Here is a 19,873-nt window from a genome sequence, read left to right as displayed (position 1 = left end):
TTAATATGTTGCCCCCTTATAGGGGACATATCAGATATTAAACTGATAAGAACAGATTTTTTTTTTTTTTTTTTTTTGGAAAATAAATTTATTTGTGACATAAACATTCAATACACATTCAGTATCCCACCTATATTAATCCCACATCCAACACAAAACAACAATCCTCCCCCTCGGCATCTCTATACACAGTGTCCCTTTGTTACCTTAATAGTAAAAAAAAAAAAAAAAAAAAAAACGACATCAACAAAACACAAGGTATACATCAATAACTCATGGAACCCAGTTCTCGAGCCCTCTCTTTTTTCTTTTTTTCCCATTACGATGCATGGCATGTATGCATGAAGAGACCATAACAAAACCACTCCCATAACCATCATAATAAATCCACAACACCTTCTGTTGACCTCTATGAATTACCATAAATCATTTCCATCTGTCTTTGATCGAGTCAATACCCCATTTTCTGATCTCTAATTGGTATCGCCTCTCTATTGAGTCTTCAATGCTCTTTATAGTTCCCAACACTGACCACTTGCTTCCTCCATTTAGCCCATCACATCTTACCTCCCACAACTTGTACTTTACTATAGATACGAGAAGCACTACTTTATGCAGTTTCTCCCTCTCCATATTAAATTCCATGTAAAGAACCCCTTCCCATGTCATATCCCTCAAAGACACAAACTTTTTACCCAACCCCTCCCAAATTTGTTGTGCGAAAAAACACTCAAATAATGCATGTTCCACCGTTTCTTTTCCCAAACATCCCTCTCTTGGACAGTACTTACTTCTTGTTAGGCCGTGATTAAACAAGGTGTTTCTTACTGCTAATCTCCTGTGAAGCACCAACCAATTAAAATCTTTCAACTGATTGTCCAACTGCTTAAACTGTGTTCTCTTCCATACTTCAGAAGGAATATGAACAGTTTCTCTTGGGTTGAACCTGGCCATCAATTCCTCATACAGTTTTCTATGATTGAGTACTAAATGACTATCCCAACACTCCTTGTACTTCTTTGCCCAACTGATTATTCCTTTATAGTACAAAGGCATAACCTCAGCTTTGGGAGACCTGTTATCCCATGCTACCCCTAAGGGCCTCAAATGCATAGCAAGCCAAAATTTCATTAAAGAGTGACATTTATGTTTTGGAGGTGACATAGTTATTTTACAGATATTTGAAAAAAAAATCACGTTCAACTTCAACCTGACATTTGGCATGTCTTTACCTCCTCTCTCAATGGGCTGGTACATTATTTCTCTTTTAATATATTCATACCCTCCCCACATGAAATTAAACAACATCCTTTGCAACTTTAAGCAAATCATTGCCGTCATGGGAAAAACACATGCCACATGAAGTAAGGCTGGCAATATATCGGCTTTTATAGCTAGGACTTTGCCACTGAATGACAGTTTTCTCAATTTCCACATGTTGAGCTTTGATAGCACTTTAGCTAATCTTACCTCCCAATTACTTTCAACATCATCCTTATTACCAAAGGATATACCCAATAATGTCATCGGCCCCGCGCACAGGGCAAGCCCATATGGCTTGTCATTCCTATCCTTCCACCTTCCCAGATATTTAATCAGTGACTTCCCTTTATTAATCCTAGACCCTGAAGCACTCGAGAACACTTCAATAACATTAATAGCTTCCTTTAAACAAAAGTCATTTTCTAAATACAATACAGTGTCGTCTGCAAACTGAGATATAACCAATGTTTCCCCACCTGGCAACGGTAGACCCCTGATTTTAGCATTTTTTCTAATTGCACATGCCAAAATTTCAATAAACACAACATACAAAGGGGCTGATGCAGGGCACCCCTGCCTGACGCCCCTGGTTTGCTTAAACAAAACTCCCATGTTGCCATTGACATTAACTCTACTTCCTACCTCTGTGTATAAAATCTTCAGCCAACTTCTAAATCTTTTACCAAACCCAAATCTTTCCAAAATCCTAAATAAAAATTTGTGATTGACCCTATCAAAAGCTTTTTCCTGATCAAGACTGAGCACAATAAGGGGAAAATTTCTATCCTCGGAATAGGCTAGTACATCTCTGTGCATTTGCAGATTCCATTGTATCTGTCTGCCTTGTACTGCACAAGTTTGATCCAGTCCTATAATGAACTCCAAGGCGGATACCAACCTGTTTGTTAGAATTTTACTAAAAATCTTATAATCTGTGCACAACATCGTTAAGGGTCTGTAGTTGGATATATCTCGAACGTCCCCTTTTTTATATAGCAGGGAAATCACCCCCTCTCTCATTGTGCTCCCCATTATCCCAGATGTGCAAATGAAAGTAAACAAATCTAACAACTGAGGCCCAATATCTTCCCAGAAAACCAAGTAAAATTCTTTTGTAAGTCCATCCACTCCTGGCACCTTCCCTTTCTTTAAAGACTGAAGCGCCTTCAAAATTTCTTCCAATTGTATGTCTTTATCCAACTCTAGTTTCAGATAGTCGGGGATTGAGCTATCTACATTATTCAACAGCAGTGAACCCTTACTATAATCTACTATTTCTGCGCTAAAAAACTTGGAATAATTACCCGAAGCAATTTCTACCAGCCCTTCCGGATCGTCAATTTCCTCCCCTCGTTCATTTAGAAGGGAGGCTATTCTCCTTCTCTTTGCCCGTACTTTAGACTGCTTGAAAAAATAGGATGAACATTTCTCATCCTTTTCCCATTTTTCATCAAGACTCCTGAATTTATAAGCCTCAGCCCTCTTATGAAAAAATAGCCTCTGCTCGTTTTGCCAGCGTTTCAATAATTCCTCATCTATGCGCTCACCAGTGTTTTGTTGTGCCATTAAATTTTCTATTGATTTTTGCAATTGATAATATTCTTTAAACTCCGCTTTTCTGGATTCTTTTGAGTACACCTGTATGTAATGTTTAATACGGACCTTTGTGCTTTCCCACCATCCAGATACATTACCATAAAACATCTTCATTTTAATGCACTCCTTGAAGAAACTCCTGAACCCTACCCTAAACTGCCGGGCTCCAAGAATACTGTTATTCAATTTCCAGTACCCTTTCCCAAAACATGTCACCTTCAGGTTTAATACAACAGAGAGCATGTTGTGATCTGAGTAGAAAACAGGTGACACTTGTGCCTCAAACACCTGAAAATCTAACGGACAAAAAATATAATCTATTCTACTCCGTGCCCCTCTACTGTTTCCCCATGTGAAACCAGGGTCATCAGAGTTAAAACTCCTAAAACTATCAACTAAACTGTACTTTTTTACCAAACTATGGAAGTTAACTCCCATGTTTTTGCCCTCACTAGGAGAGTTGAAATCACCTCCAACGATTACATGACGATTGGTCATGAAAACGGTGTCTAACTTAAGAAATAGCTCATTTCGTTCTTTTGGTGCAGCATGGGCATATATATTTACCACTCTTAAACTCTTACCCTTCCAGTCAACATCTGTGACCAAAACCCTCCCCTGTATCACAGAAAAACTCCCGACTATTTTAACTTCCACATTCCCACTTAACGTCCCCACCCCAGATGAGTGAACACCCCCAATGCTCCATCTAGAGTCCCCTTTAACCCACTCTTTTGTGAACCCCTTCACATCCTCCACAGTCTTTAGGTGGACCTCTTGCAAGAGGCACAAAGAAAAATCCACTGAACTTAAATGAGAAAAAACTACTGCTCTCTTTGATGCATTTCTCAACCCCCTCACATTTATAGTTAATATATGAAATAAAGACAGACTATGCAAAAAAAAGAAAAATGGAGGAAGTGACAGAAAAAAAGGAGCCCAAAACAGTATGCTCACTCACGTTGCTCTTTCCACCAATCATGGCAGAAAGTCCTCCTCATCTGGCTCCTTCAGTGGGAAAGAGCACTCTGAACTGGAAGGGCTATCTTCTGAGAGTACGGGGCAGCTTCTCGGGGCAGGAGGAGCATCCGAGGAGAATACAGCTATGCAGGGAGGCTCTCCTGGGACACCGCTAGCTGGAACCTTACTACTGGACGATGCAGTCATGCCTTTCTGGGTTAACGCCTCCCCAGCTTCCTCACTCTCCAGGCAATCGTCCACAGCTGCCGCAGCGCTGCCCCCCTCCTTTGCCGCATTGTCAGTGATCTCATGCACCTGTCCAGTCTCCTTTCCCTCCTGCATTTCTTCCCAAACCTCAGAAACAAGTACCCCAAACCTGTTCGCCTCAACGAGCAGAGGAGAGGATGGTGGTGAAAGCAACAAGCTCGTCTTTGCCCTCTTTCTCTTACTTTTTCCTCCTTTCTTCCCCGCGACCCACTCAATAACAGAAGAAGCCTCCTCCAAACTCTCAGCTTCCCCCCCCTGCTTCCCCCAGGCGTCCTCGCTCTCTGCCTGGACTGACACCACCTCCGGTGCATCTGCCCCCTTTGTCTCCACCACTCCTCCCGTGAGCTCGGCAATTACGTCCTCAATTGCTCTTAAGGATGTGGAGCGTGGGTCGTCACATGCGGGTCCATCCCTGTGTTGCGCACCTGGGGCCACCGACTCCCGTCTGGCAGCACGTGCATACGAAGACCCCACTTCTGGGCAATGCCCAAATAAATGTCCTTCCAGCCCACATAAACTACATTTTTTTGGCTGATCACAATTTCTCATGGTGTGTCCCAAACTATCACAGTTTCTGCACCGCACCTGTCTGCAAGACCTTGCCAGGTGTCCATATGAAGCACATTGCCTGCAGTACAGCGGCTGACCCCCATAGACTAGGAAACCTCTATGGGAGCCAATGGTGAAGGTAGCGGGGGGATGGCAAAAACCATCATAACCATTCGGGTCTTCCTTCAGCATGACCCGGAATTGCCGTTTTCCGGTCCATATCCCCAGCACATCCTTAATGTCTCCCATACTTGTTAACACAGTCACGTACCTGGCAAGAAAATACCTGGTTGCTTCCTCTGACACCCAAGGGTTGTAAATGTGCACAGTCACAATGCGCTCACCAGTACGACACAGGCTGAGCACCCTGAAGTTTTTCAGCAATCCGTCTGCCAATCGAAGTGCTAATCCTTTCACCTCCTCCATCTTGGTAACGGTGTAAAACGTGACGTCGTAATACTTGTCCGTGGCGTTTTTCTGCAGACACAGAAGGTCGTCAATCTTGAGGCACAGAGCTCCAAACAGAATGGCTTGTCCAAAAATCTTTCTCTCCATTAACTCGTCGGTACTGTTCCACACAAACCTAAGCGTATTTTTCAGCACGGCATGCACCTGCTGTGAGTTAGCTGACGATGTCATTGTAGACTGTCAACAGATCCTCCTCTTACTCAATCTTAGCCAAAAGGCCGAGAAGCGATAACCCCCGCTGGTTGCTTCCAGCGCCCACCTCCCGGAGCAGTTCTCCCCCTGCCGTGGCGCAGTGGTTTCAACTGCGCATAACAACGGCTGAGTCTCAGCACCTCCTCCCGAGCGCGCCTCGTCGCACCGCTCAACCTTGCCGGGGGCGGCGTTTTATTTCCTTTTCACAAACGCACGAGGCTCGGCCACACGGCAGAGCCTGCCAAAAATAGTTTTAACTCATTGGCGTCCCTCTCCACGGAAGTCTTTAGTAAAAGGCGAAAGACTTGTACGTTATGAAGAGAAACCCGAGTAAGTACGGGCCCCTCCTCCAGAGCCGCCGACGAGCCTAGTCGTCCCGGCCACTACCCTCACGGTAAGCCTCACTCTGCCTCTCGAGTCCCAAGTACCAGGCCACGCCCGTTCCCCTACCCCTCCCCAGGTCATGGCAGGCTCTATCCAATCGGGCTGCGGAGAGACGAAGGCCTGGCTTTTGGACAGAGGCTACCGAACGACTCGGGCTCTTGTAGCCTCTCGATGACGAGTGAGAGAAAGGGAGGGGAAATGTGGCCGATCGCTTCTCGGCCTTTTGGCCAAGACTGCAATGGCCTCCTCTTTCTGGTTAAAACCTTTGCCGGTTTGGGGCTTCGTTTTGTGTCACCAGCTTTTCTGGGAGGAGATTCACCTCATTCCTTGTGAATAAAATTTCAACTTTGCCGTAGCTGAAAAACTTTTGCAACAAGGAATTCATTGGTCCCGAGGACTGCCTACCTGTCCTCTGCCGGACTGCCACCTTGACCAGACCAAAGACGAGAAGGTAAGTGTGTTTTATTCACCGATTTAGCAGTTGTAGCAGGTTTTCTTGCTTCATTTGAGGTGTTTTAGTTTCTTGTATCCTTTCTACGCTGCGGTTCCTCCACCGTGTTGGCCAACCGTGCCGGGCCTACGGAGGCGCCGCAGTGTCCCCTCCCCACCTTCTGAGAGGCTCTATCCAATCGGAGAAATGAAGGCCTGGCTTTTGGACACAGGCTACCGAGCATCCGAAATACTCGGGCTCTCGATGACGAGTGGGAGAAAGGGAGGGGAAGTGCAGGGCACATTTAACAGCCATGCCGGTCCCAAATATCCCCTCGTCGTCTGCCAATCATAAAGTGCAAATCTCGCTGCCTTCTTCGAGGCTTCAGCTGGCCGCCCCCCCTCGACTGGCGCCTTTTTCGGGCCGGCGTCCGGCAGAGCGACGAACCTCTGCGTTTGGGTCAGTATTTTGGTTTTACACAAGGCAGGAGAAGGGTGCACCGCCCCCGGAGGCACTGCAATACCGGGTCGATGCGTGGAGTGGACGGAGCAAGCCCCTCGTCTCAGCTCCCGGTGCTAAAAATCCATTTAATATGTTGCCCCCTTATAGGGGACATATCAGATATTAAACTGATAAGAACAGATTTTTTTTCTTTTGAGAAAAATTTTATTGACACTCAATTCAAACATGATTCATAATATGTCAATTCCAAGTTACCTTTTAAAATACAACATGTCAATAAATAGATAAATGTTCTCTGTAAAACAACATTTAAAAAAAGTGTTTAAAATGCATTACAGATAACGTCATAAATTAAAGGTATAAAATGGTTTTCAGCTTGTCCATGTCTGTGAGTGTCTGTTAAAAGTCTTCAAAGCGGAGTGCATTTGTTAAAATAAAACTCACAAAAATAAATGGATAATAAAAGCTCTTCTCCAAGTCCACTGTTGTGCAGGAGTGTAGTGAGTCCCTATCAAAGGGGAACTCATTCAGCTCCCCCAAACAGATTTGGACTCTCGGGATCTTGTGCAGGCGCTCAGAGGAGACCCTCACCCTGTAGCTCCTTCCCACCAACCTCACCCGGAGGGTCAGGCCGCCGCTGCCTTGAACTTTCCTTGTGTGGCTCCGGCTCCTCCGTCCGAATGGGCACAGAGGCGATTCTTCTTTGTGGCTGTGTCCTAGGCCCGCCGCCTGCAGCTCTGGCCGTTTGGGCCGTTGCTGCGGCCATCCGGATCACAGCCACGGGGGGGATCTGCATGTGCTTTCTTGCCAGCAAGTTTCTGGAGGTCCATATGGCGTCTTTGATGGCGGCTAGGGTGAGCCACTGTTTGGCAAATGTACGTGCTGGTATCTGATTTCCTTGGCTCACCCCGTACAGCACCAGCTGTGGTGTGAGGACCTCCCTTGCTGGCAAGTACGGGAATTGCAAGGAGCCGGCCGTTGCCCACTGTTCTACGGCAGCGCTGCACTCCCAGAGCAGATGCCTTACCGACTCAGGCGCGCCACAACCTGGTCGGGGGCAAGTTGAGTGCGCCGACATGCCCCGGGAGTGCATTACGGACCTGACTGGGAGGATCTCATGAGCCACCATCCATGACAGGTCCCGGAGTCTGTTTGGAAGAGCTGGATGGTTCACGTTGCGCCAAACTGTTGAGGGCTCGCCGAATGCAAGCCCGCGCACTGGACTCACTGGTTCCCGCTCCTGCACAACAGAAATGAGAGAGCGGTGAGTGGTTAAAACCTGCAACTCCTCCTGCTCAAGGTTAAAATGCCTTAAAAATGACTGGATAAAAGCATAGGCTGGTGGCAGGTTAAAAGACACTGGTACTTTGAGACTTGTGGGTAAGATCTTAAGTTTTCTGAGGTAGGACCCCATCCAGAACCGTGTCATTGCTGCGGTCTTGGGGTTTCTGGATGGGGCTGTGGCGGTTGCCATGTGTAGTGCTGTGTATCTGCTTCCTAGGAACAAGTGCAGGTCTGGCACTCCTTTTCCTCCTTTCTCCTTTGGCTTCTTCATCACGCTTCGTCTCAGTCTTTCCCACTTGGAGCCCCACAAAAAATAAAAGATGGCTCGTTCCAGGTCTAAGATCACTCTCCTAGGCGGGATAAAAACAGAACTGATGAGTAAAAGCAAAGGTAAAATCACTGCTTTGATGATTAAAACCTTTCCTTCTAAAGTCAGTCCTCTAAGTGTCCAGTACCCTAGTCTCTGCCTGACTTTCCCTACTATGTCTGCCCAATTTGTTTTCCCCTCCCCCTCCCTATCAAACCTGATCCCAAGTATTTTTTGGTCAGTCTGGGTCACAGTCAGGGGGAGTCCTGTCGTCTCAGTCGCTGTCCACGGTCCATAAAAATGGGCTTGGGTCTTGCTTCTGTTCAGCTTTGACCCAGAGGCCTGTCCGAACCAGTCAGTCAAGTCCAGCGTCCTGTTGACAGATAAAAGGTCAGTGCATAAAATGTTGATGTCGTCCATATATAAAATACATTTTGTCTCGAGTCCCCCGCTCCCTGGGACTCCTACCCCATGGATTCGTTGGTCCCTTCTCAAGGTCTGTGCCAGTGGTTCTATACAGATAACGTAGAGGAGGGCAGATAACGGACAACCCTGACGGACACCGCAGTTTATATCCACTGCTCTTGTCAGATGCCCGTTAACAATGAATTTGCTGTTGATCTCCCGGTACAGCAGTCCCACCCAGGCTATAAACCTTCTCGGGAACCCCATTTTTTGCAGTACCTGGAAAAGGTACTGGTGCGAGACCCGATCAAAGGCTTTCTCAAAATCTAAATTCAGGACTACTAGCCGAATGTTTCTGTCTCTCGCGTAACAGATGGTATCTCGGATCAGTACGAGGCTGTCGGTGATCTTCCTCCCCGGGACGGCACAGGCTTGATCCGGGTGAATCAGATCTTCTAAAAACAAGGACATGCGTGAGGCTAAAAGTTTACTAAAAAGTTTACAGTCAAAATTTAAGAGTGTGATAGGTCTCCAATTTTTCAAGTCCGTCTTGTCTTTGTCTTTGTGAAGGAGAGTCACTATCCCTGCTCTAAAGCTGTCAGGAAGTCGGTCCATTTGTTCAAAATCCATAAAAACAGCAAGCAAGTCTGGTGCTAAAATGTCCCAAAATGTCAGATAAAATTCCAAGGGAAGCCCGTCTTCTCCCGGCGACTTCCCTGTCTTAAAAGATTTGATGCATTTGTTTAATTCCGGTATCGTAAAATCTTGGGTTAAAAGCACGTTGTCGTTTGTTGCTTGGTCAATGGATTTTAAAACTTCGTCATGGTGTCCCCGTTAACAGTTTTGTATGCGTACAGTTCACGGTAAAAATGTTCGACAGTTTCTTTGATTTCCTCTGTTGTGTCAGCTGTGCACCCGTTTTCTTTTTTAAGTCTCAACATGGCCCCCCCTTTATTTACGATTTTCTTAAAAAATATCTTGTGCACTTCTCTCCTTCCTCCATTTCCCTTTCCTTGCTTCTTAAAATCACACCTTTGCTATTAATTTCTGCTAAAACCGACATCTCTGTTTTAATTTGTTTTATCTCTTCATTAAAATCCATTCCATGTTGGATTAGTTTAAAATACCTCTGAAGCCGTTTCTGCAGTCCCAACATGCGTCTGTTGTCCCTCTTTTTCTTTCTTTTCCCTGCCTGTCTGTAAAACGTCTTTGTCTTTCCCTTCACCATTTCCCACCACTGTGCACGTGTATCGTAAAAGTCTTGAAGGGTCTGCCACTCTCGGTATTGCTCCCTGTACAGCCTAACTAGCTCCCTGTCTTCTAACAGGGAGCAATTGAGCTTCCACAGACCACTTCCTGCCGTCACACCGGAAGAGAGTGAAAGGGTGCAGGAAAGAATTGCGTGATCAGAAAAGAAAACAGGTTCCAATCTAGCATCGGTTGGTGGGCAATCACGTGATAAAATGTAGTCTATGCGAGAGGCTCGGGTGCCATCACTACTGAACCAGGTGAAGCCCTCCTCTCTGGGATGCATGGTTTTAAAACAGTCCACAAGTCTAAAATCACTGCATATGCTTTGAAGTAAAACTGAAGTCTTGTCCACTTTAAAATCGTCCCCTATTCTTCTCCTGTCGTTCCTGCTTAAAATACAATTAAAATCCCCCCTACAACTAAAGGTGCCCTGCCTAGCATGTGGGGCTGCAGGTCTTCTAAAAGGTCATACTGATAAGAACAGATACTACACTTGATCTTAGCCAAAAGGCCGAGAAGCGATAACCCCTGCTGGTTGCTTCCAGCGCCCACCTCCCGGAGCAGTTCTCCCCCTGCCGTGGCGCAGTGGTTTCAACTGCGCATAACAACGGCTGAGTCTCAGCACCTCCTCCCGAGCGCGCCTCGTCGCACCGCTCAACCTTGCCGGGGGCGGCGTTTTATTTCCTTTTCACAAACGCACGAGGCTCGGCCACACGGCAGAGCCTGCCAAAAATAGTTTTAACTCATTGGCGTCCCTCTCCACGGAAGTCTTTAGTAAAAGGCGAAAGACTTGTACGTTATGAAGAGAAACCCGAGTAAGTACGGGCCCCTCCTCCAGAGCCGCCGACGAGCCTAGTCGTCCCGGCCACTACCCTCACGGTAAGCCTCACTCTGCCTCTCGAGTCCCAAGTACCAGGCCACGCCCGTTCCCCTACCCCTCCCCAGGTCATGGCAGGCTCTATCCAATCGGGCTGCGGAGAGACGAAGGCCTGGCTTTTGGACAGAGGCTACCGAACGACTCGGGCTCTTGTAGCCTCTCGATGACGAGTGAGAGAAAGGGAGGGGAAATGTGGCCGATCGCTTCTCGGCCTTTTGGCCAAGACTGCAATGGCCTCCTCTTTCTGGTTAAAACCTTTGCCGGTTTGGGGCTTCGTTTTGTGTCACCAGCTTTTCTGGGAGGAGATTCACCTCATTCCTTGTGAATAAAATTTCAACTTTGCCGTAGCTGAAAAACTTTTGCAACAAGGAATTCATTGGTCCCGAGGACTGCCTACCTGTCCTCTGCCGGACTGCCACCTTGACCAGACCAAAGACGAGAAGGTAAGTGTGTTTTATTCACCGATTTAGCAGTTGTAGCAGGTTTTCTTGCTTCATTTGAGGTGTTTTAGTTTCTTGTATCCTTTCTACGCTGCGGTTCCTCCACCGTGTTGGCCAACCGTGCCGGGCCTACGGAGGCGCCGCAGTGTCCCCTCCCCACCTTCTGAGAGGCTCTATCCAATCGGAGAAATGAAGGCCTGGCTTTTGGACACAGGCTACCGAGCATCCGAAATACTCGGGCTCTCGATGACGAGTGGGAGAAAGGGAGGGGAAGTGCAGGGCACATTTAACAGCCATGCCGGTCCCAAATATCCCCTCGTCGTCTGCCAATCATAAAGTGCAAATCTCGCTGCCTTCTTCGAGGCTTCAGCTGGCCGCCCCCCCTCGACTGGCGCCTTTTTCGGGCCGGCGTCCGGCAGAGCGACGAACCTCTGCGTTTGGGTCAGTATTTTGGTTTTACACAAGGCAGGAGAAGGGTGCACCGCCCCCGGAGGCACTGCAATACCGGGTCGATGCGTGGAGTGGACGGAGCAAGCCCCTCGTCTCAGCTCCCGGTGCTAAAAATCCATTTAATATGTTGCCCCCTTATAGGGGACATATCAGATATTAAACTGATAAGAACAGATACTACACTTGATCTTAGCCAAAAGGCCGAGAAGCGATAACCCCCGCTGGTTGCTTCCAGCGCCCACCTCCCGGAGCAGTTCTCCCCCTGCCGTGGCGCAGTGGTTTCAACTGCGCATAACAACGGCTGAGTCTCAGCACCTCCTCCCGAGCGCGCCTCGTCGCACCGCTCAACCTTGCCGGGGGCGGCGTTTTATTTCCTTTTCACAAACGCACGAGGCTCGGCCACACGGCAGAGCCTGCCAAAAATAGTTTTAACTCATTGGCGTCCCTCTCCACGGAAGTCTTTAGTAAAAGGCGAAAGACTTGTACGTTATGAAGAGAAACCCGAGTAAGTACGGGCCCCTCCTCCAGAGCCGCCGACGAGCCTAGTCGTCCCGGCCACTACCCTCACGGTAAGCCTCACTCTGCCTCTCGAGTCCCAAGTACCAGGCCACGCCCGTTCCCCTACCCCTCCCCAGGTCATGGCAGGCTCTATCCAATCGGGCTGCGGAGAGACGAAGGCCTGGCTTTTGGACAGAGGCTACCGAACGACTCGGGCTCTTGTAGCCTCTCGATGACGAGTGAGAGAAAGGGAGGGGAAATGTGGCCGATCGCTTCTCGGCCTTTTGGCCAAGACTGCAATGGCCTCCTCTTTCTGGTTAAAACCTTTGCCGGTTTGGGGCTTCGTTTTGTGTCACCAGCTTTTCTGGGAGGAGATTCACCTCATTCCTTGTGAATAAAATTTCAACTTTGCCGTAGCTGAAAAACTTTTGCAACAAGGAATTCATTGGTCCCGAGGACTGCCTACCTGTCCTCTGCCGGACTGCCACCTTGACCAGACCAAAGACGAGAAGGTAAGTGTGTTTTATTCACCGATTTAGCAGTTGTAGCAGGTTTTCTTGCTTCATTTGAGGTGTTTTAGTTTCTTGTATCCTTTCTACGCTGCGGTTCCTCCACCGTGTTGGCCAACCGTGCCGGGCCTACGGAGGCGCCGCAGTGTCCCCTCCCCACCTTCTGAGAGGCTCTATCCAATCGGAGAAATGAAGGCCTGGCTTTTGGACACAGGCTACCGAGCATCCGAAATACTCGGGCTCTCGATGACGAGTGGGAGAAAGGGAGGGGAAGTGCAGGGCACATTTAACAGCCATGCCGGTCCCAAATATCCCCTCGTCGTCTGCCAATCATAAAGTGCAAATCTCGCTGCCTTCTTCGAGGCTTCAGCTGGCCGCCCCCCCTCGACTGGCGCCTTTTTCGGGCCGGCGTCCGGCAGAGCGACGAACCTCTGCGTTTGGGTCAGTATTTTGGTTTTACACAAGGCAGGAGAAGGGTGCACCGCCCCCGGAGGCACTGCAATACCGGGTCGATGCGTGGAGTGGACGGAGCAAGCCCCTCGTCTCAGCTCCCGGTGCTAAAAATCCATTTAATATGTTGCCCCCTTATAGGGGACATATCAGATATTAAACTGATAAGAACAGATACTACACTTGATCTTAGCCAAAAGGCCGAGAAGCGATAACCCCCGCTGGTTGCTTCCAGCGCCCACCTCCCGGAGCAGTTCTCCCCCTGCCGTGGCGCAGTGGTTTCAACTGCGCATAACAACGGCTGAGTCTCAGCACCTCCTCCCGAGCGCGCCTCGTCGCACCGCTCAACCTTGCCGGGGGCGGCGTTTTATTTCCTTTTCACAAACGCACGAGGCTCGGCCACACGGCAGAGCCTGCCAAAAATAGTTTTAACTCATTGGCGTCCCTCTCCACGGAAGTCTTTAGTAAAAGGCGAAAGACTTGTACGTTATGAAGAGAAACCCGAGTAAGTACGGGCCCCTCCTCCAGAGCCGCCGACGAGCCTAGTCGTCCCGGCCACTACCCTCACGGTAAGCCTCACTCTGCCTCTCGAGTCCCAAGTACCAGGCCACGCCCGTTCCCCTACCCCTCCCCAGGTCATGGCAGGCTCTATCCAATCGGGCTGCGGAGAGACGAAGGCCTGGCTTTTGGACAGAGGCTACCGAACGACTCGGGCTCTTGTAGCCTCTCGATGACGAGTGAGAGAAAGGGAGGGGAAATGTGGCCGATCGCTTCTCGGCCTTTTGGCCAAGACTGCAATGGCCTCCTCTTTCTGGTTAAAACCTTTGCCGGTTTGGGGCTTCGTTTTGTGTCACCAGCTTTTCTGGGAGGAGATTCACCTCATTCCTTGTGAATAAAATTTCAACTTTGCCGTAGCTGAAAAACTTTTGCAACAAGGAATTCATTGGTCCCGAGGACTGCCTACCTGTCCTCTGCCGGACTGCCACCTTGACCAGACCAAAGACGAGAAGGTAAGTGTGTTTTATTCACCGATTTAGCAGTTGTAGCAGGTTTTCTTGCTTCATTTGAGGTGTTTTAGTTTCTTGTATCCTTTCTACGCTGCGGTTCCTCCACCGTGTTGGCCAACCGTGCCGGGCCTACGGAGGCGCCGCAGTGTCCCCTCCCCACCTTCTGAGAGGCTCTATCCAATCGGAGAAATGAAGGCCTGGCTTTTGGACACAGGCTACCGAGCATCCGAAATACTCGGGCTCTCGATGACGAGTGGGAGAAAGGGAGGGGAAGTGCAGGGCACATTTAACAGCCATGCCGGTCCCAAATATCCCCTCGTCGTCTGCCAATCATAAAGTGCAAATCTCGCTGCCTTCTTCGAGGCTTCAGCTGGCCGCCCCCCCTCGACTGGCGCCTTTTTCGGGCCGGCGTCCGGCAGAGCGACGAACCTCTGCGTTTGGGTCAGTATTTTGGTTTTACACAAGGCAGGAGAAGGGTGCACCGCCCCCGGAGGCACTGCAATACCGGGTCGATGCGTGGAGTGGACGGAGCAAGCCCCTCGTCTCAGCTCCCGGTGCTAAAAATCCATTTAATATGTTGCCCCCTTATAGGGGACATATCAGATATTAAACTGATAAGAACAGATTTTTTTTTCTTTTGAGAAAAATTTTATTGACACTCAATTCAAACATGATTCATAATATGTCAATTCCAAGTTACCTTTTAAAATACAACATGTCAATAAATAGATAAATGTTCTCTGTAAACAACATTTAAAAAAAGTGTTTAAAATGCATTACAGATAACGTCATAAATTAAAGGTATAAAATGGTTTTCAGCTTGTCCATGTCTGTGAGTGTCTGTTAAAAAGTCTTCAAAGCGGAGTGCATTTGTTAAAATAAAACTCACAAAAAATAAATGGATAATAAAAGCTCTTCTCCAAGTCCACTGTTGTGCAGGAGTGTAGTGAGTCCCTATCAAAGGGGAACTCATTCAGCTCCCCCAAACAGATTTGGACTCTCGGGATCTTGTGCAGGCGCTCAGAGGAGACCCTCACCCTGTAGCTCCTTCCCACCAACCTCACCCGGAGGGTCAGGCCGCCGCTGCCTTGAACTTTCCTTGTGTGGCTCCGGCTCCTCCGTCCGAATGGGCACAGAGGCGATTCTTCTTTGTGGCTGTGTCCTAGGCCCGCCGCCTGCAGCTCTGGCCGTTTGGGCCGTTGCTGCGGCCATCCGGATCACAGCCACGGGGGGGATCTGCATGTGCTTTCTTGCCAGCAAGTTTCTGGAGGTCCATATGGCGTCTTTGATGGCGGCTAGGGTGAGCCACTGTTTGGCAAATGTACGTGCTGGTATCTGATTTCCTTGGCTCACCCCGTACAGCACCAGCTGTGGTGTGAGGACCTCCCTTGCTGGCAAGTACGGGAATTGCAAGGAGCCGGCCGTTGCCCACTGTTCTACGGCAGCGCTGCACTCCCAGAGCAGATGCCTTACCGACTCAGGCGCGCCACAACCTGGTCGGGGGCAAGTTGAGTGCGCCGACATGCCCCGGGAGTGCATTACGGACCTGACTGGGAGGATCTCATGAGCCACCATCCATGACAGGTCCCGGAGTCTGTTTGGAAGAGCTGGATGGTTCACGTTGCGCCAAACTGTTGAGGGCTCGCCGAATGCAAGCCCGCGCACTGGACTCACTGGTTCCCGCTCCTGCACAACAGAAATGAGAGAGCGGTGAGTGGTTAAAACCTGCAACTCCTCCTGCTCAAGGTTAAAATGCCTTAAAAATGACTGGATAAAAGCATAGGCTGGTGGCAGGTTAAAAGACACTGGTACTTTGAGACTTGTGGGTAAGATCTTAAGTTTTCTGAGGTAGGACCCCATCCAGAACCGTGTCATTGCTGCGGTCTTGGGGTTTCTGGATGGGGCTGTGGCGGTTGCCATGTGTAGTGCTGTGTATCTGCTTCCTAGGAACAAGTGCAGGTCTGGCACTCCTTTTCCTCCTTTCTCCTTTGGCTTCTTCATCACGCTTCGTCTCAGTCTTTCCCACTTGGAGCCCCACAAAAAATAAAAGATGGCTCGTTCCAGGTCTAAGATCACTCTCCTAGGCGGGATAAAAACAGAACTGATGAGTAAAAGCAAAGGTAAAATCACTGCTTTGATGATTAAAACCTTTCCTTCTAAAGTCAGTCCTCTAAGTGTCCAGTACCCTAGTCTCTGCCTGACTTTCCCTACTATGTCTGCCCAATTGTTTTCCCCTCCCCCTCCCTATCAAACCTGATCCCAAGTATTTTTTGGTCAGTCTGGGTCACAGTCAGGGGGAGTCCTGTCGTCTCAGTCGCTGTCCACGGTCCATAAAAATGGGCTTGGGTCTTGCTTCTGTTCAGCTTTGACCCAGAGGCCTGTCCGAACCAGTCAGTCAAGTCCAGCGTCCTGTTGACAGATAAAAGGTCAGTGCATAAAATGTTGATGTCGTCCATATATAAAATACATTTTGTCTCGAGTCCCCCGCTCCCTGGGACTCCTACCCCATGGATTCGTTGGTCCCTTCTCAAGGTCTGTGCCAGTGGTTCTATACAGATAACGTAGAGGAGGGCAGATAACGGACAACCCTGACGGACACCGCAGTTTATATCCACTGCTCTTGTCAGATGCCCGTTAACAATGAATTTGCTGTTGATCTCCCGGTACAGCAGTCCCACCCAGGCTATAAACCTTCTCGGGAACCCCATTTTTTGCAGTACCTGGAAAAGGTACTGGTGCGAGACCCGATCAAAGGCTTTCTCAAAATCTAAATTCAGGACTACTAGCCGAATGTTTCTGTCTCTCGCGTAACAGATGGTATCTCGATCAGTACGAGGCTGTCGGTGATCTTCCTCCCCGGGACGGCACAGGCTTGATCCGGGTGAATCAGATCTTCTAAAAACAAGGACATGCGTGAGGCTAAAAGTTTACTAAAAAGTTTACAGTCAAAATTTAAGAGTGTGATAGGTCTCCAATTTTTCAAGTCCGTCTTGTCTTTGTCTTTGTGAAGGAGAGTCACTATCCCTGCTCTAAGCTGTCAGGAAGTCGGTCCATTTGTTCAAATCCATAAAAACAGCAAGCAGTCTGGTGCTAAAATGTCCCAAAATGTCAGATAAAATTCCAAGGGAAGCCCGTCTTCTCCCGGCGACTTCCCTGTCTTAAAGATTTGATGCATTTGTTTAATTCGGTATTAAAATCTTGGGTTAAAAGCACGTTGTCGTTTGTTGCTGGTCAATGGATTTTAAAACTTCGTTCATGGTGTCCCCGTTAACAGTTTGTATGCGTACAGTTCACGGTAAAAATGTTCGACAGTTTCTTTGATTTCCTCTGTTGTGTCAGCTGTGCACCCGTTTTCTTTTTAAGTCTCAACATGGCCCCCCCTTATTTACGATTTTCTTAAAAAATATCTTGTGCACTTCTCTCCTTCCTCCATTTCCCTTTCCTTGCTTCTTAAAATCACACCTTTGCTATTAATTTCTGCTAAAACCGACATCTCTGTTTTAATTTGTTTTATCTCTTCATTAAATCCATTCCATGTTGGATTAATTTAAAATACCTCTGAAGCCGTTTCTGCAGTCCCAACATGCGTCTGTTGTCCCTCTTTTTCTTTCTTTTCCCTGCCTGTCTGTAAAACGTCTTTGTCTTTCCCTTCACCATTTCCCACCACTGTGCACGTGTATCGTAAAAGTCTTGAAGGGTCTGCCACTCTCGGTATTGCTCCCTGTACAGCCTAACTAGCTCCCTGTCTTCTAACAGGGAGCAATGAGCTTCCACAGACCACTTCCTGCCGTCACACCGGAAGAGAGTGAAAGGGTGCAGGAAAGAATTGCGTGATCAGAAAAGAAAACAGGTTCCAATCTAGCATCGTTGGTGGGCAATCACGTGATAAATGTAGTCTATGCGAGAGGCTCGGGTGCCATCACTACTGAACCAGGTGAAGCCCTCCTCTCTGGGATGCATGGTTTTAAAACAGTCCACAAGTCTAAAATCACTGCATATGCTTTGAAGTAAAACTGAAGTCTTGTCCACTTTAAGATCGTCCCCTATTCTTCTCCTGTCGTTCCTGCTTAAAATACAATTAAATCCCCCCTACAACTAAAGGTGCCCTGCCTAGCATGTGGGGCTGCAGGTCTTCTAAAAGGTCTACCTGGTTCTTGTCATTAAAGCCATAAATATTTAAGACGTTAAAATCCTTCCCCATAAAAGTCAAGTGTGTTAAAAGTGCCCGACCATCTCTCACCACAGTGCTGCCCTTCACCAGGACTAGAGGGTTTTTTATTAAAATGGCCACTCCATCTTTTGTTTTCATTTGAGCCGCTCCATATCGACGTTTGTGGCCATAACTCCTCCCATTCTCTGTAGTGTTTTAAAAATGGTAGGCCGCATTCCTGTATTAAAACACATCAGACTTAAAAGAGTTAAGAAGGATAAACAATCTGGGCTCTAACTCTCGACTTCACACTCCTCACATTGATAGTTGAGAAGGTGAGTGTCATGAGTATGGTTAAATTTGCAGTATGACATCTTAAAAACTAAAAAAAGGGGATTTCAAATGTTTAAAAACATAGCAGTTAGTGGATTTCTTGTGAATGGAGCTCTTCCTTCATTCTCATGGGTGAGAGATGACGGGGTTGAGCTCCATTTCCCTTTCGGACTCTAGGAGTTGGCCTCTGACGCAGGGTGGCATTGAGCTTTGAGTCCTTAGGGGTTGATTGCAGAGCTATAGTTAAAAAAGAGACTTCATTAGGCGAATTGGAGGGGAAGACTCTGGGCTCCTCCACAGATGAACTGTCTGAGTAGCTCTCGCTCTCCCCTCTTTTCCGAGGCTCCAGAGACTCAGAAGACAATTCTGAAATTAGTCTCTTGGCCGGCTGGCATTGGGAGGGGGACATCCTCGCTATCACTCTGTGACTGGCCAAATTTTTGTTCTGACCAGTCACTGAGCTAGCTCCGCCTTCTGCCTGCACTGCCACTGCTCTTCCCTGTTCTCCACTTGTGGGGCAGCTGCAGGCCCCTCCCCTTCTCCCGCCTCTACTGGTCCTTCTCCTCCAATCACAGGATTTGGCGGGAGATTGAATTCTCCAGCCCAGTGTCGGTCGGAAATAAGGACCGGCCGGGCCAGTAAAAGACCTGGTCCCTACCCTAACCAACGTAATAAACTCAATAAAATTACTCTATTAGATTTCTTCTTTAGTCAAAAGACGGCGTAGTCAAAAACTTCACTGGAGACGGTCAAGAGTCGGTGCAAAAGAGTTTATTCCAATAAAGGACAGATAAACCCGAGCAACATCCCTGCAGGTCTCAGGATGGAACCGAGTTGGTGGTCAGCGAACATCGCCTTATATTCACCTTAAGCTCCACCTTGTCCCTCCTTCAGGTGGGCGTTACATCTTAACTCCTCCTTATCTCCTCCTTCTAGGTGGGCGTTACTCCTTAACTCCACCTATGGTGTTCGCTGACCATTCCTCCCCTTTGGTGGATTTCTTATCCTCTACTGCCATCTAGTGGCCTTTTTCTTGTACTGTTTTACCAAATTAACCCTTTCATTAATGTTACAATTTCCACTTTTTAGCTGTTATTTATGTAATTATTGTTACCATTTATCTCTCTTTATATTTTTTACATTACTGGATTAGAAATCCACCAATATGTTTCAACTTCAGTCCCACCGTATTTTTTAAAAGTTATACAGGCATAGTTTGACACCATTAAAACTTAAACACTTACAATCGTATTTTTTAAAAGAATTTAAGGAATAACATATTTCATACATGTATAACGTGATTCAATGAACAATTACATGATTTAGCAATGCCAACCATGA

General features: G+C 47.9%; 6 non-coding genes and 3 pseudogenes across 6 annotated transcripts; all 9 read right to left on the bottom strand.

Moving 5' to 3' along the window:
- Positions 1 to 5,516: 5,516 nt before the first annotated feature.
- Positions 5,517 to 5,629, bottom strand: LOC119894621. The gene has a single exon (XR_005442954.1). It is a non-coding gene; the product is annotated as a U5 spliceosomal RNA (small nuclear RNA).
- Positions 5,630 to 6,598: 969 nt separating this feature from the next.
- On the bottom strand, positions 6,599 to 6,775 carry LOC119894624 (annotated as a pseudogene).
- Positions 6,776 to 10,196: 3,421 nt separating this feature from the next.
- LOC119894625 lies at positions 10,197 to 10,341 on the bottom strand (annotated as a pseudogene).
- A 183-nt stretch (positions 10,342 to 10,524) lies between these two features.
- Positions 10,525 to 10,637, bottom strand: LOC119894620. Its single transcript, XR_005442953.1, has one exon. It is a non-coding gene; the product is annotated as a U5 spliceosomal RNA (small nuclear RNA).
- A 969-nt stretch (positions 10,638 to 11,606) lies between these two features.
- Positions 11,607 to 11,798, bottom strand: LOC119894622. The gene has a single exon (XR_005442955.1). It is a non-coding gene; the product is annotated as a U2 spliceosomal RNA (small nuclear RNA).
- Positions 11,799 to 11,981: 183 nt separating this feature from the next.
- LOC119894619 lies at positions 11,982 to 12,094 on the bottom strand. The gene has a single exon (XR_005442952.1). It is a non-coding gene; the product is annotated as a U5 spliceosomal RNA (small nuclear RNA).
- A 969-nt stretch (positions 12,095 to 13,063) lies between these two features.
- On the bottom strand, positions 13,064 to 13,255 carry LOC119894617. Its single transcript, XR_005442950.1, has one exon. It is a non-coding gene; the product is annotated as a U2 spliceosomal RNA (small nuclear RNA).
- A 183-nt stretch (positions 13,256 to 13,438) lies between these two features.
- LOC119894618 lies at positions 13,439 to 13,551 on the bottom strand. Its single transcript, XR_005442951.1, has one exon. It is a non-coding gene; the product is annotated as a U5 spliceosomal RNA (small nuclear RNA).
- A 969-nt stretch (positions 13,552 to 14,520) lies between these two features.
- Positions 14,521 to 14,698, bottom strand: LOC119894623 (annotated as a pseudogene).
- Positions 14,699 to 19,873: the final 5,175 nt, after the last annotated feature.

The sequence above is a fragment of the Micropterus salmoides genome, unplaced genomic scaffold (assembly GCF_014851395.1).
Source record: "Micropterus salmoides isolate LMB-PRFRI ecotype aquatic unplaced genomic scaffold, ASM1485139v1 Ms_hic_scaffold_813, whole genome shotgun sequence".
Lineage (NCBI taxonomy): Eukaryota > Metazoa > Chordata > Actinopteri > Centrarchiformes > Centrarchidae > Micropterus > Micropterus salmoides.
Note: the sequence above shows the minus strand (reverse complement) of the source record. Positions and strands in the feature narration are given on the sequence as shown.